This window comes from Rattus norvegicus, chromosome Y (genome assembly GCF_021556685.1).
Source record: "Rattus norvegicus strain SHRSP/BbbUtx chromosome Y, alternate assembly SHRSP_T2T, whole genome shotgun sequence".
In the NCBI taxonomy this organism is placed as follows: Eukaryota; Metazoa; Chordata; class Mammalia; order Rodentia; family Muridae; genus Rattus; species Rattus norvegicus.
The window spans coordinates 13,575,230-13,590,519 of record NC_141555.1 but is presented as its reverse complement, the minus strand read 5'-3'; the positions used below and the strand labels follow the sequence as shown (position 1 = coordinate 13,590,519).

At 41.0% G+C, this 15,290-nt stretch overlaps 1 pseudogene; it reads right to left on the bottom strand.

Moving 5' to 3' along the window:
- The window catches only part of LOC147997965 (solute carrier family 53 member 1-like), a 63,905-nt pseudogene extending 53,823 nt beyond the window's left edge, over positions 1–10,082 (bottom strand).
- Between the last annotated feature and the right edge of the window lie 5,208 nt (positions 10,083–15,290).

Below are 15,290 nucleotides of genomic sequence, written 5' to 3'. Positions count from 1 at the left end.
TCAAGCTCTTCCAGTTCTTTCTCTGATTCCTTCATCGTGGGTCCTGATCTCAGGTCAGTGGTTTGCTGCTGGCATTCACCTCTGTATTTGCTGTATTCTGGCTCTGTCAATCAGGAGAGATCTACATCCAGCTCCTGTTGGTCTGCACTTCTTTGCTTCATCCATCTTGTCTAAATAGGTGGCTGTATATGTATGGGCCACATGTGGGGTAGGCTCTGATTGGGTGTTCCATCTGTCTCTGTTTTAATCTTAGCCTCTATTCCCTGCCAAGGGTATTCTTGTACCCAATTAAAGAAGGAGTGAAGCATTCGCATTTTGGTCATCCTTCTTGAGTTTCATGTGTTCTGTGCATCTAGGGTAATTCAAGCATTTGTGCTAATAGCCACTTATCTATGAGTGCATACCTTATGTGTATTTCTGTGATTGGTTTACCTCACTCAGGATGATATTTTCCAGTCCATCCATTTGCTTAAGAACTTCATAAATTCATTGCTTTTGGTAGCTGAGTAATATTCCATTGTGTAGATGTACCACATTTTCTGCATCCATTCCTCAGTTGAAGGGCATTTGGTTCTTTCAAGCTTCTGGCTATTATAAATAAGGAATTCTTCACTAAACACATCTCGACCCAGACTCTTTTCGGTTGGGAGACCTTTAATGACTGTTTCTATTTCCTTAGGAGTTATGGGGTTGTTTAAATAGTTTACCTGTTCCTGATTTAACTTTGTCAACTGGTATCTGTCTAGAAATTGTCATTTCCTGCAGATTTTTAAGTATTGTTGAATATAGACTTTTGTAGTAGGATCTGAGGGTTTTTTGAATTTCCTCTGATTTTGTAATTATATCTCCCTTTTCATTTCTGAGTTTGTTAATTTGGACACACTCCCTGTGTCCTCTCGTTATCCTGCCCAAGGGTTTATCTATCTTGTTGATTTTTCAAAGAACCACCTTTTGGTTCTTTTGATTCTTTCTATGGTCCTCTTTGATTCTACTTGGTTGATTTCAGTTCTGAGTTTGATTATTTCTTTCCTTCTACTCTTCCTGGGTGTATTACCTTCCTTTTTGTTGTAGAACTTTTAGGTGTGCTGCCAAGCTCCTGATTTATGCTCTCTCCTGTTTCTTTCTGCAGGCACTCAGAGCTATGTGTTTTCCTCTTAGCACAGCTTTCATTGTGTCCCATAAGTTTGGGTATGTTGTAACTTCATTTTCATTAAATTCTAAGAAGTCTTTCATTTCTTTCCTTATTTCTTCCTTGACCCGGTTATCATTGAGTAAAGCATTGTTTAACTTCCACGTATATGTGGGCATTCTTTCCTTATTGTCATTAAAGACAAGCTTTAGCCCGTGGTGGACTGATATGATGCATGGGATTATTTCTACCTTTCTGTATCTGTTGAGCCCTTTTTTTATGACCAATTATGGTCAATTTTGGAGAAAGTGCAATGAGGTGCTGAGTACCTTTTGCTTTAGGATAAAATTTTCTGTAATTATCTGTTAAGTCCATTTGATTCATGACTTCTCTTAGTTTGTCTATGTCTCTGTTTAATTTCTGTTTCCATGATCTGTCCATTGATGAGAGTGGGCTATAGAAATCTCCTACTCTTAGTGTGTGAGGTGCAATGTATGCTTTGAGGTTTAGTAAGGTTTCTTTTATTTATGCTGATGCCCCTTTATTTGGAGCATAGATATTTATGATTTAGAGTTCATCTTGGTGAATTATTGCTTTGATGAATATGAGGTCTCCTTCCTTATCTTTTTAGATCACTTTTGGCTGAAAGTCGATTTTATTTGATATTAGAAAGACTACTCCAGTTTGCTTCTTCAGACCATTTGCTTGGAAAGTTGTTTTCCAGCTTTTCACTCTGAGGTAATGTCTGTCTTTTTCTCTGAGCAGTGTTCCCTGTAGTGCAAAATGCTGGGTCCTCATTCAATATCCAGTTTGTTAATCTGTGTCTTTTTAGTGGGGAATAGAGTTGCTTGATATTTAGAGTTATTTAGGAATAGTGATGGTTGCTTTCTGTTATTTTCGTACTTTGAGGTTAGTTTGTGTTTGTGTGTTTTTCTTCTCTGTTTTGTTGCGAAAAGTTTAATTTCTTTCTTTATCTATGGTTTTACTTGCCACCATGTGTTGGACTTTGCCATTTATTATCCTTTGTAGGACTGGATACGTAGAACGATATTGTGTATATTTGGTTTTGTCATGGAATATCTTGGTTTCTCTATCTATGTTAATTGACAGTTTTTCAGGACACAGTAACATGGGCTGGCATTTGTTTCTTTTAGGATCTGTGTGACATCTGTCAAGGCTGTTCTAGCTTTCATAGACTCTGATGAGAAGTCTGGTGTAATTCTGATAGGTTTGCCTTTATATGTTATTTGACCTTTTCCCTTACTGCTTTTAATATTTTTGTTTGTTTTTTGCATTTGGTTTTTTTTCTCTATTATGTGAGGGGAAGATTTTATTTTCTGGTCCAATCTATTTAGAGTTCTTTAGGCTTCTTATCTGTTCATGGGCATCTCTTTCTTTAGGTTAGGGAGTTTTCTACTATGATTTTGTTGAAGATATTACTGCCCCTAGATGCTAGCAGTCTTCACTCTCTTCTATACCTGTGATCCTTAGGTTTGAGCTTCTTACTGTTTCCTGGATTTCCTGTATGTTTTGGGCTAGGAGCTTTTTCTGTGTTAAATTTTCTTTGACAGTTGTGTGTATGTTTTCTATGGAATCTTCTGCTCCTGAGATTCTGTCTTCTATCTCTTGTATCCTGTTTGTGATTCATGCATCTATGACTGCTGGTCACTACCCTTGGTTTTCATTCCCAGGGTTGTCTCCCTTCCTGCTTTCTTTATTGTTTCTATTTCCATTTTTACTCCTGGATGGTTTTGTTTATTTCCTTCTCCTGATTTGTTTTTTTTCCAGTAGTTCTTTAAGGTATTTTTGTGTTTCCTCTTTAAGGGATTCTAGTTGTTTACTTCTGTTGTCCTGTATTTTATTAAAGGATTTATTTATGACCTTCTTAACATCCTAAATTGTCATGATAAAATGTGATTTTAAATCTAGATCTTCATTTTCTGGTGTGTCTGAATATCCAGTGTTTGCTTTGGTGGGAGAATTGGTCTCTGATGAGCCAAAGTATTCTTCATTTCTGTTGCTTGCTTTCCTGTGCTCTCCTCTCACCATCAGGTTGTCTCTGGAGTTAGCTTGCCTAGTTCTTTCTGGCAGGGGCTTGACCATCCTGTAGTCTCATTTGTCAGGACTGCTGTAGACTTGTTTTCCTGTTTTCTTTTAGCCAGTTACGGGAACAGAGTATTCTGCTCTCAGTCGAGTAGTTTCTCCTGTCCACTGGCTTTCAGTCATCCCTGTGGTTAGGAACAAGCAGAACCTTCACCTATTTCTCCTAGATTCCTCTGTGGGGGTGTTGCACAGATGGCCCAAGGGGTTTTCCTGTTGAGTCAGGAATCTGGGCAGAGAATAGTCTCCTCTGGTTTCCCAGGAGTGTCTGCTCCTCTGAAATTCTAGTACCCCCACCCTCAGGATTTGATTGAAAGAGCTGTTTGAACAGTTCAGTTCAGATCCAGGCACAGTCTGTAACATGGTGGTCCTGCAGCTTTACTCCTCCTATATTCTGGTGTCCAGGTGTCCAGAGGCACTATGAAGGATCCTCTTGGGCCAGAGATGTGGGCAATGTTGGGCAAAAGTTTCAGTCTCTCCTGCCCTGTAGTCTCAGTATAGCCTACAGTCCTGGGTGATCAGCTCTCTCTCCCACAGCATCTAGGAGCAGGGAGTTCTGGGTTAGGATCAACAAACTGGAAACTGGAACTGCCTGGTCCCAATGGAAATACGGTCTTTTTGTGTCCTGAGTCCATCAGGCAGGACAGTTGGAGCACAAATGTTGGTTTCTCCTCTGGTCTCAGGCCTGAAGTCACTCCAAGGGCATTTTCAGCTCTCCATGAGGGCAGCAACCATAAATGTCCTGGCCCTACTGCTTCTAGGTCCCTATGCACAGGAGGCCCAGATGGAGCTTGGTGGTTTTTTTTTTTTCTTGAGTCAGGAATGTGAGCAGAGTTCTCAGGGGTTTATGTACCTCTGATGGTCTAAGTCTTCCCCACCCCACAGGAGATTTGGGTGTAGGATGAGGTTTGGACCAGTCCAGGTCAAAGTGCAGTTTGGACTGCAGGGCTCCTGCAGCATGACTGCTCCTATATTCATGTGTCCAAAGACACTCTGCAGTTTCCTCTTTGGCTAGGAATGTGGGCCCAATTGGGCAGAAGTGGCAGTCTCTGCTTCACTGAGGTGTCATATTGCCCACAATTCTGGGTGATCAGCTCTCTGTCCAAAAGTGTTTCCAAATTATTTTCAAATGTTCATTCCCTATCCTACAGGTCTCCAATCTTTCCAATTCTCTTCCAAAGTGTTTCTTTGGAGGCCCTCCTGGTCAAGGGGAGGTACAACAGGACCCATCAGACAAAGAGGGCTGTAAAACTTCTTCTCTTAAAGGTAATCTCAGTGATTTCTCATATTCCACAAATGGAATAAGTCCTGCCCCCTCTCCACGGGAGACTTAAATACCTTCCACAGCTTCTAAAGCAGGGCAGAGAGCTATGTCCACTCATAACGACAGTCAAAGATGTCCCCCATCTCCAAGAAAGTTCTTTATGCAATCTGCTTCGGGTAAAGAGAGTTTGAAACCTGATCCTGCTGACAAAGGGGATTTCACTACTTCACTACTAAACAAAGAGGATCTTTAAAATCCTCCACTATTAAAAAAAATGGGCTTAAATCAGCTCTTATGTTCCAAGGGCGACAAAATGCAGTCACAATTCCCCAAGTGAACCTCATAATAAACATACCAGCCCAAGCAGAGAGAAAACATTCTGCATGTACACCATTAGATCAAGGATCATTGCTAGTTTCAGAAGGGACTTTTGAGAGTTCCACACCCACGCAAGATGTGGTAAAAAATTCTGAGTCCACCCAAGGGACTTGACTGCCTTTGGCATATAAAAAAATGTGATCTAGCACCCTCACCATCTCCCCCAGAACTTCCAATGTCCCTATACAACAGAGAATTATTCAAATACCGTTTACCACCCAAAACAAGCCTACTGACTCTTCATCAGGCACAAAAGAGCCAAGTTTATCACAACACACAGTCAATGAGCCATGCAAACTCCATATTAATACAATGTGCAGAGGAGATAAATCATCTCCTACCTACTCAAGGGACTCTAGGTCATTCTTTCAAAAAAGGAGAGACTCGAAAATTTTCCAGATATACATCAGAGATGCTAGAATTTCCCAAAAGCTGAGCAGGATTCTCTGAGTAGTACTCTATCTCATAAAGAGTCTGTGGAACGAGAAATATCTACTAAAGGAGTTCTACCCACAGCCACATCTAGAGAAACGTCTTGTGGATGTGACACATGTACAAAAGATGTTCTAGGACATATTCCTTCTGTAGAGAAGGTTATGGATCCAAGCATATGTGAACGTGGAGTAGGGGAACATGATATGCAAACACCAGTGTCTGTACCATCCTCGACATTTGAGGAAAGTGATTCCTTGGATTCCATTTGTGTAAAAGAATGCATACGACCTCTGCAAACTTCACAGGAGGCTATGGGAACTTCCTTATCGCCTTGATCAGCCATCTTCCCCAACAACAGAAGATGATACACTCTTCCAAGTATGCACAAAGGGTTTCCAGTCCTACTTTATACCCACGATCAGTCCCATGCTCTGATTTTACCTAATACCTCAAAGGCTCTGGATTTTACCTAAACTTCTGAAGGGGCCTTCGAACCTGTTTTGCCTATCAAGGAGGCTAGGGAACCTGACACTTCTATATGAAAGTCTGTTTCTTCTTCTCCAGCAGAAGAAATTTTTCTTGGAACTTCCTCAATTACATAACAATATCTAGAAACATCCTTATCTGTTCATGAGGCTCTCAGCCATCTCACATATGTCCATGATGCTCTAGGAGAGGTCACATCTTCAGAGGTAGCTCTAATACCTAAACCCCATTCTGACGTCAGTCAGGATTTCTAAACATATACATGGTACATTAAGACCTTCCTCACCTGAGAAGGATATCTTAGGATCTACTACATCTGAACAGCATGCTTTACAACTACCCCATGTACCCAAGTAGATTTTTTTCACATGTCCTCTCTGGAGAGAAATAGTCGACATTCTCCCTCTACAAAAATGTGCCACAGGCATCCAGTTTCAAGAAACAAAGGGTTAAGATTTGATCCTTCTGATGGAGTCTTGAGAAATTTCTCCTCTAAGGAAGACAGTTTCAACCTTCCCCCTTCTGCCAAAAGGGATCTTGTGACATCTTCTGCAAAAGAGACACCAAAAGCTACAACTACTCCTTAGGTGAGTCACACACCTTCTCTATCTGTCCAAAGGGCCTTGGAATATTCAAAAAATGACAAAGGAAATGTGTAAAGTTACCAATGCTTTCAAGGGAATGCTGGACATCCCATGTCATCCAAAGATGCTCAAAGTGATTTTTCATTGTGCAAATTAGACTTAAAAAATGCAAAACTATTTTTTTTTTTATATTTCCAAAGGTCTGAGGAAAAGTCCACATCGAAAAAAAATCATTTGGACCTTATGCATAATCATTAGGCCAAGTATATCAGAAAAATTCCATGTCTTCTAAAACATCTAAAAATCAATCTGGCTCTAGCACTCTTCCTGGTAAACATGTACCATAAGCCATACAATCCCCAGGACAATTGAATCTAAAAAGGGGTACCTAGAATCTTTACCATCTGCCCAAATTTCTTTAGGATTTTAAGCAACTTCTCCAAGAGCTCGGTGCACCTAGAAAACAAAAGAACTAAAGTCATCTTCCCAGGGAATTTTCCCAAGAACCACATATTTCTTCTTTTATGTTATACCAAGAAAGAGGGCCAGCTTCCTTCTCCCCATCTCTGATGTCTTCATCCTATTTGTTCTCCCTCCCAAATGGATCTTTACTCTGAATAAGAGGCCAATTAGTAAACCATAGATATAAGGAAGGAATATCTGAGAGGCAGTGGCTGTCAAGACAACACTTGTGACATCACAGAAGAAGCTACGCCTCTCCAGGATACAAGAGATTTTTCAGAGAGGGCCTAATGATGATGTCACTGAGAACTGCCATGGCCTACCTGCTGAACAGATCTCCTTACAATGACCAGATTCAGGGGTGCTGTGTACAGGAGTGTCTCATGTGATACAGTAGAAACCTTTTTATCCTACATCTCTCTAAAGCTACAGACTTCTCTCTGCTTCATTAGTGATTACATGCTCTGAAAGAACCAAGTTAGTCAGGGGCTGGGCATGGGTAGAAAAGATCTAGGAACATGGAGAGAAGGAGATCCTTCTGGAGATTAATTTTATTCCCAGGTACAATCCTCTGACATAAAGTTCAATTCCCTAAGTGTCCTCGTTTTCCAAGTTCCAGTATTTTCCCTACAGACCTTTAATTGAGTGAATATTGTACTACATTTTCTGATTGTACATTCATTGATGGGGGACATTACATATGATGCTGCATGCGTACTAAAAATTTTCATTTTTCCAATCCTTTTTATGAATAAATTTGGATACAAAAGGGGACCAGCTATAGAGTGAATATAATAGTGTAAATATTGTGTATGTCCTTCAAATGATGATCTCCCAAATCCTTATTTTATCCATAAATAACCAGACATTAGTTAAGCAAAGGACAACATGGACTATATAATGCGGTTTTGTAGTTCTATTAGATATCAGTTCTCTAATATCAACCTTCCTGTGTTCCCAGGGAAAGACTTGAGGTTTTTGGATGTTTTACCATGATTCTTTACCAGGATAAACATCAGTTTCTGGGTGATGGTCAGCTAGAAGAATGGCTTGAGGTCCAGTGAAACCTCAACTTCCATAGGTTATAAGAACAGGAAGGAGTCTATTTGGCCTTGTCATTTGTGGATCCTATATTCTTGACCTAGTTACACAGAATCCAAGTAAATATTCCATCAAAATTCTTAGTAGTAGGAGCTACCAAAGCATATATATATATCAAGTACCAAAACTAGATAGGATTGTTGAAGCTAAGAAGCTCATGCTGCCAGGAACTGGACATAGAACTTTCATGAGAGACACAGCCAGAGCATGTCAAATACAGAAGTGAATGCTAGTGGCAAACCAGGGAACTGAAAATGAACCTCATGTTTGTAGATGTTTAGAAAAGATTACAAGAGCTGAATGGACTTTCAACCCCCATACGAACAACAATTCAACTAAGCAGAGCATTCTGGTACTAAACCAATATTCAAAGAATGTGTATGAACAGGCCTATGGCTCCAAATGCATAGGTAGAAGAGGATGGCCTTGTTGGGCTCCAATGGAAGGAGAAACCCTTGCTCCTCCTTAGGTTTGCCTCCCAGTTCAAGGGAATGTCAAAGGGCAGTAAGAGGGGTTATGAAAGAAGGTTAGTGGGACTGTTTAGGGAACTCATGGACAGGAACCAGGGAAATAATATTTGAAATGTAAATATAAAAATATCCAATTAGAAGAAGCAATAAAAATTGCTAAAAAAATGAGAGAAAAAAAGAAAAGTTAACTGCCTGCTAATCACACCTATTGACTCAGAAATCTAAAGGTGTAATTGTCAGGGAATATTGTCTGAATAATACTAGTGGAAAGACTGAGATGATGAAGACTCAACTAGAAACACTTCTCTCTCCCAGATATCAGTGACAGACCCAAACTGCACTACAGGAATCCAAAAAAGGAGGAGTGTACTCTGAGCTGAGGACACCATACTTGTCTTTCCCTTCTTCCTTAGGACCTTTCTCTTTTCAGAAAAATTATAAAACCCATGAGCTCTCAGGAAACAACTGGGCCTTTTCCAATACCTGGCTTTTGCAATAAAGAAATTAATGATTTAAACTCTCTTAATTCAAGGAACCATAGCACGCAGGGATGTCCAGATGCTTCTGGGAGGCTCTCAGTTCCTGATTCCCATGTGTAGAGAGCTCAGATAAAGGCTATCTTTTCAGTAAACCCACTCAACCCTAATCAGGGCTCACTCAGTTTTCCAATGGACCAAGTATTTCTTCCTTTTTTATACAAATACAGAAGACCAACTTCTTTCTCCCCATCACTGTTCTTTTTACCCTCTTTCTTCTCACTCCCAAATGGCTATTTACTCTGTATTAGAGGCCAATTAGTAAACCATAGAGTTACTGAAGGAATATCTGAGAGGCAGTTGCTGTCAGGACAAAACTTGTGACATCACAGATGAGGCTAGGTCTCTCCAGGTTACAAGAGATTTTTCAGGCATGGGCTAATGATGATGTAACTGAGAGCTGCCATGGCCTAACTTCTTAGCACCTTTCCTTACATTGACCAGATTCGAGAGTGCCTTTTCCAGGAGTGTCTCCTGTGATACAGTGGAAAAATTTATGTACTCCATTTCTCTAAATCTAGAGACTTCTCTCTGCTTCACTTGTGGTTACATGTTCTGAATGTAGAAATTTAGACAGGGGCTTGGCATGGGTAGTAAAGATTTAGGAACATGGAGTGTAGTAGATTCCTCTAGAGAATATTTTTATTCTCTATGTCACAGGTTTTTTCCTGTGACATACAGTTCAATTTTCTAGGTTTTCTCTGTTTCCCAAACTCTAGTATTTTCCCTACAGACCTTTAATTTAATGAATATTGTATTTCCATTTCTTATTGTAAATTCCTTGAAAAGCGACTGTAGGCAGCTGCGACATGCCCAGCCTCAAAGTTGGCAGTTGTTTCTGCATTCCACCCCCCCAATGGTGAGCTCTCCTTTCACTAATCTATTCCTTATTTGGCTATATGCCTGCCTGGCCTGCTGGCTTTTGCATAGTGACAGCATATCTGCATGACCCACGTGGCTTATTAGGATTGGGCAGTGCTAGCTATTTAAGTGTGGTGTGTGGGTTCCCTGGGGTCAGAAGATTGTATCAAAGTACCTAAGTAAAACTGCTTGAAGAAGATCTTCACTATTCGTGTCTTCCTTGCTGGTCGAGGTTGGACGCAGCGCTGGAAAGTTCCCAAGGTAAGATGGGACCATAACGACCCTGGGATATAAGTGGCTATAAATATTCAGTGTAGTTACCAAGAAAGTTCTCGGTAGCAGCGAACCGAAAATAGGAAGACGCTTGGTGAATTTAGCCATAGCAGGGTAGAAAGATTTTGTCATGAGGACCTCACAGTCTCATCCAATTTTTCTGGCTCTTCAAGAGCTGTTTGAGCATAAGAAACTAAAAATAAAAAGGAGCATTAGTAGAGAGATTTTTGCGTGAATGGGATGTCATCACCCCCTGGTTCGCATTCTCTGGTAATCTTACTGTGGAAGTTGGGAAAAATTAGGGAAAGACCTTGATTTTGCAGGGGAACAGGGGATGCAAAGACCTGGGGTCCATCCAGTGTGGCCCTTAGTGCGTAGTTGTCTTGAGGATCAAAAATGTTGTCAGGCAACTATGGAGAAGGGGCAAGCTGCCGAAGAAATGCATCAAAATGAGAGGACAGAAAAGCAGGGAAGCGTAAAGGAGACAGACTCAGAAAAGACAGATACAGAGGAAGAAACAGACGAAACAGATTCAGAAGAAGAGTTACAAGAGTTGATAGATCAAATGCGGAATCAGTCTCTAAGGAATAGACAGAACAAGAAAAGGAAAAAGCCTAAAATGGTGGAGGAACTTCCTGTGTGGTTCCCCTCAGCTGTTCCTCCCTGCAATGTTGTAGAGGGAGGAAGTAGAGTTTCGCGTGCAGGGAGCCCTCCTGTGGTGAACAACAGTACTGTGCATGTGCAGGCTTTGCACCTGGCATCAGTTGGCCAGTAATATGCTAATGAGGGAGCAGCACCATGCTAATGAGGTATTCATGCTCCGCCAATCCCTGAAGTACAATTAGCAAAGTCTCAGCTGCTGTCTATATAAGGCGAGCATTCTTGCTGCTTGAGGTCTCCCTGTCCCTGTTCAAGAGAGCTGTATAGTAAAGGCTTGTTCGCAGAAGAATCCTGTTGCCACACGTCGTTCTTGCTGGTGAGAAATTGGGCGCGTGACAAATGGGTAGTAAATTCTGCCCAGAAGTGTGGAAGCCAATCCACACAGAACTGCATCTGGTCTATCCTGTTTATGTGGATGATAATCAACAAAGGTATCATGAGCCTTTAGACTTTAAGGTGATCAAATCCCTGTAAAATCAGTCAGGACATATCGCATTATGCCCTAATTTACCATAACTCAGGTTGAGGCCTTACACAGATTTTGCATGACTCCTAATGATTGGAGTAAACTTCCTCAGGCCTGTCTTAGTCTGGGACAGTATTTGGACTGGAGAGCTTTTCTTATTGAGTTTGCCAATGAACAGGCTGCCGCTAACTTGGTAGCGAGGGGGCGGGGAGGCTGCCTGGGATAGAGATATGCTGCTAGGTCAGGGACACTCTGCCAATGCTCAGACAGGGTATCCAGGACAGGTTTACCAGCAGATTAATGAGATTGCAGCAAATGCATGGAAATCCTTACCTAGTAAGGGAGAAGTGAGTAGAAACCTCATCAAGATCCTTCAAGGACCTATGGAGCCATTTTCTGACTTTGTAGCCCAATTAGTGGTAGCAGCACGTAGAGACTTTGGAGACCCATTATGATTATGCCCTTAATTAAACACTTGGCCTATGAGCTTTGCACAAAGGAATGTCGAGCCGCTATCACTCCTTACAAGAATAAGGGACTTGAAGCTTGGATCAAGGTTTGTAGAGATATAGGGGGATCTTTGACTAATGCTGGACTTGCAGCTGCTGTTTGGCAGATGATGCAGTGAAAAGGAGGAAGCTCAGGAATGTGTGTTAAGTGTGATCAACAGGGGCACCTCAAAAGGCAATGTCCAGAAAGGAGAAGTCTTTTCAGTACAAGAAGTGGCCAACGACTAAGGCAAAAAGGGTTGTGCCCCAAGTGCAAAAAGGGGAACCATTGCACTCATGAGTGCCACTCGGTAAAAGACATCAATGGGCAGCCTCTTAGCTCGGGTTTTGGTGGAGCAGGTCCAAAAAATGGACAGCCACATCCACGACCCTAGGGCACACAAATATATGTGCCAGTCGAGAATTAGGATGTAGAACAGAGTCACAAGAGATGGCCATCCCTTTGCCATCTGAGGGGCCAAGGAGAGCCACTAAAGGCTCTGCAGGACTGGACATCTGGTACACTGCCAGACTCGTACTAACTCCTTGGATGGGTGTACAGTTGATAGAAACTGTTTTTAAACGTCCCCTTGAACTTGGCACAGTACGGTTACTTATAGGGAAATCATCTACAGCTTAAAGAGGACTACATGTCCATCCAGGAGTTATTGACCCAGATTATACTGGGGTAGTCAAGAACATGGTAGAATCACTGAAAGGGATTACTGCCATTTCCCCTGGGGACAGAATAGCCCAACTATTACTTTGCCTAGGCTTCATGGAAGATTTGCAGCCCAGTCTAGAGGGAGAGGAGAGAATGGTATCAGCTCCGAATTTACATTTCTAGCCTTGGGTTTAAACCAACGCCCAGTAATGGAGCTAAGGGTAGAAGGAAAAAGGATCCTAGGACTGTTGGGTACAGTGCCCAATAGAAGTATAATAGCTAAGAAAGATTGGCCCTCTGGATGGCCAGTACAGGCCTCATATCAAACATTACAATGTCTCCATTAAGCATGAGCTCCTGATATGAGTGCAAGACAATTGAGTTGGAGAGATCAGGAAGGGCATTCGGGAGTTATGCAACCCTATGTGTTGGATTTGCCCATTTCCCTTTGAGGGAGAGATTTGCTGAAATATGTGGGTTTCAAATTGAACATTGAGTATTCTGAAACTTCACAAAAGATTATGAAACATATGTGTTATATTCCCAGTAAAGGAATAGGGAAATACCTGCAGGGTAGGACTAACCGTATAACTGCCCAAAAGAGAGAAAAGTATCAGGACTTGGGTTTTTCCTTGGGGCTGCTGAGGAAGGGTTCCCATTACCTGGAAAACAGAGGAGCCAGTGTGGGTTCTTCAATGACTTCTTTCTTCTGAGAAGCTTGCCACAGCTAAAGCTGACTATGAAGCATATAAAACCATCAGTATCATATCGGAATACCCCTATATATGTGATATAAGAAGTCAGGGAATGATGATGCATGATTTACAAGTTAATAATCAACAGTTGCAAATCATGAGCCCAGTGCAACGTGGGCTTCCTCTTTTATCCTCTCTGCCAGCCTGTTGACCTGCTGTACCTATTGATATAAAAGATTGCTTTTTCTCCATACCTCTTTGTCCAAGGGATAGTGAAAGATTTGCTTTTACTGTTCCATCATGCAAACATGAAGAACCTGATCAAAAATATGAATGGGTAGTTATACTACAGGGTATGCCAAATAGCCCTTCTATATGTCAACTTTTTGTTGGCAACGCCATCACCCCAATAAGACAGAAGTTTCATGCATCTCATATTATGGATGATATCCTTTTAACTGCAAAGAATGAAGAGATTTTAGATTTATCATGTGGAAATTTAGTTAAATTGCTAGAAGGTAGGGGATTGATTATTGCCCCGGAAAAGGTACAAAAGGGCAATCTTGTAAATTATTGAAGAGCAAAATTAAGTCCTTTTATCATTATTCCCCAGGAGGATGAATGGAGGAAAGATAATCTTAAGACTTAATGATTTTAAAAAAAATTATTAGGAGATATTAATTGGGTCAGATGTTATTTAAGTTTACCAAATTATGAATTAAAACCATTTTATAATACTTTAGTTGGGGATTTGGCCTTGGATTCTCATAGACAATTGACAGATGAAGCAAGGAGAGCTTTAAAGGTTGAAAAAGGATTACAAGGCGCAATTTTACATCGATGGAAGGAGGGTGCAGACATTGTGCTATGAATTCTTGCCACCTACATGCAGCCCACAGAATTGTTGTGCCAAGATGGCCCTCTGCTTTGTTTTTATCCTAAGGCTTCTCCAGCTAGATCAGTAGAGTATTATCCTACAGCAGTTACAGAATTAGCCCTGTATAGGATCCAAAAGTGCATACAATTTTTTGGTGTTTCCCCAATCTCGATCATAGTGCCCTATACAGGTCAGCAGATGAAGATCTTGTGTGGCACTGTGGGTGAGTGGGCTATATTATGCTGTGGATTCCATGGAGAGATAGATAATCATTATCCAAAACATTCTTTGCTATCCTTTAAAGAACATCCCATATTCTTTCTAAGGTTACTTCCAGTACTTCTATACAGGGGGCGCCAAACATTTTTACAGATGGATCCAAAAATGGCTGTGGAGCTTATGTGATTAACCATCAAGAGCCAATTTTGTGTCAATATCATCCCAGCTCTCCACAAATAATTGAACTCAAGATTGTGCAGGAAGTGTATAAAAATTGTTCCTTTGCCTTTAATTTGCTCTCTGATGCATCATATTTGTTAATGCAGTTAAGATTTTAGAAGTGGTTTGCCCTATTAAAATTAGCAGCACGGTATGCCAGCTGCTGAGGGAACTTCAGGAATTGATCTGAAAAAGAGGTCAAGATTTTTGTCTAACAATGAAATGATCTTGTGGATAGATGGACCCAAATGGAGTTCATCTTCTTAAGCTCATCATTGGATCAAGCTGGACAGTTTCATCAACAATTTCATGTGCCTACTAAGACCTTAGAACAGAAGTTTCATCTGTCTTGAGCAGATGCTTGACAGATAGTTTTAGGATGTCAACAGTGTATCACTTTTCACGATTCCCCTAGTGTAGGGGTTAATCCTAGAGGCCTTTTGCCCCTAAAGATTTGGCAAATGGATGTAACTCACATATCTGGATTTGGGACTCTAAAATGCATTCATGTTTCTGTGGATACTTGTTCAGGTGTCATTCATGCTACCCCTATGAGTAGAGAAAAGCCACGCAATGTTATTGGACACTTCCTATAAGCCTGGGCTGTTTGGAAAAAGCCTTAACACTTAAAAACTGATAATGACCAAGCTTAAACTGACATATCTTTCAAATCCTTTTTTAAACAGATGGATATGCAATTGACCCATGGCCTGCCTTATAATCTCCAATGTCAAGGTATTGTTGAGTAAGCATATCGTACCTTGAAGGAATGCGTGATTAAACAAATAGGGGGAATAGGCCATGGTAGACCACCAGGGAACAGATATCCTTAGCCCTTTTACTCTTAATTTTTTAATATTGGATTATGATGGCCTATCTGCCACTGTCCGTCATCAGTGTCGGGCGGGCATGTTGAAAGGTTA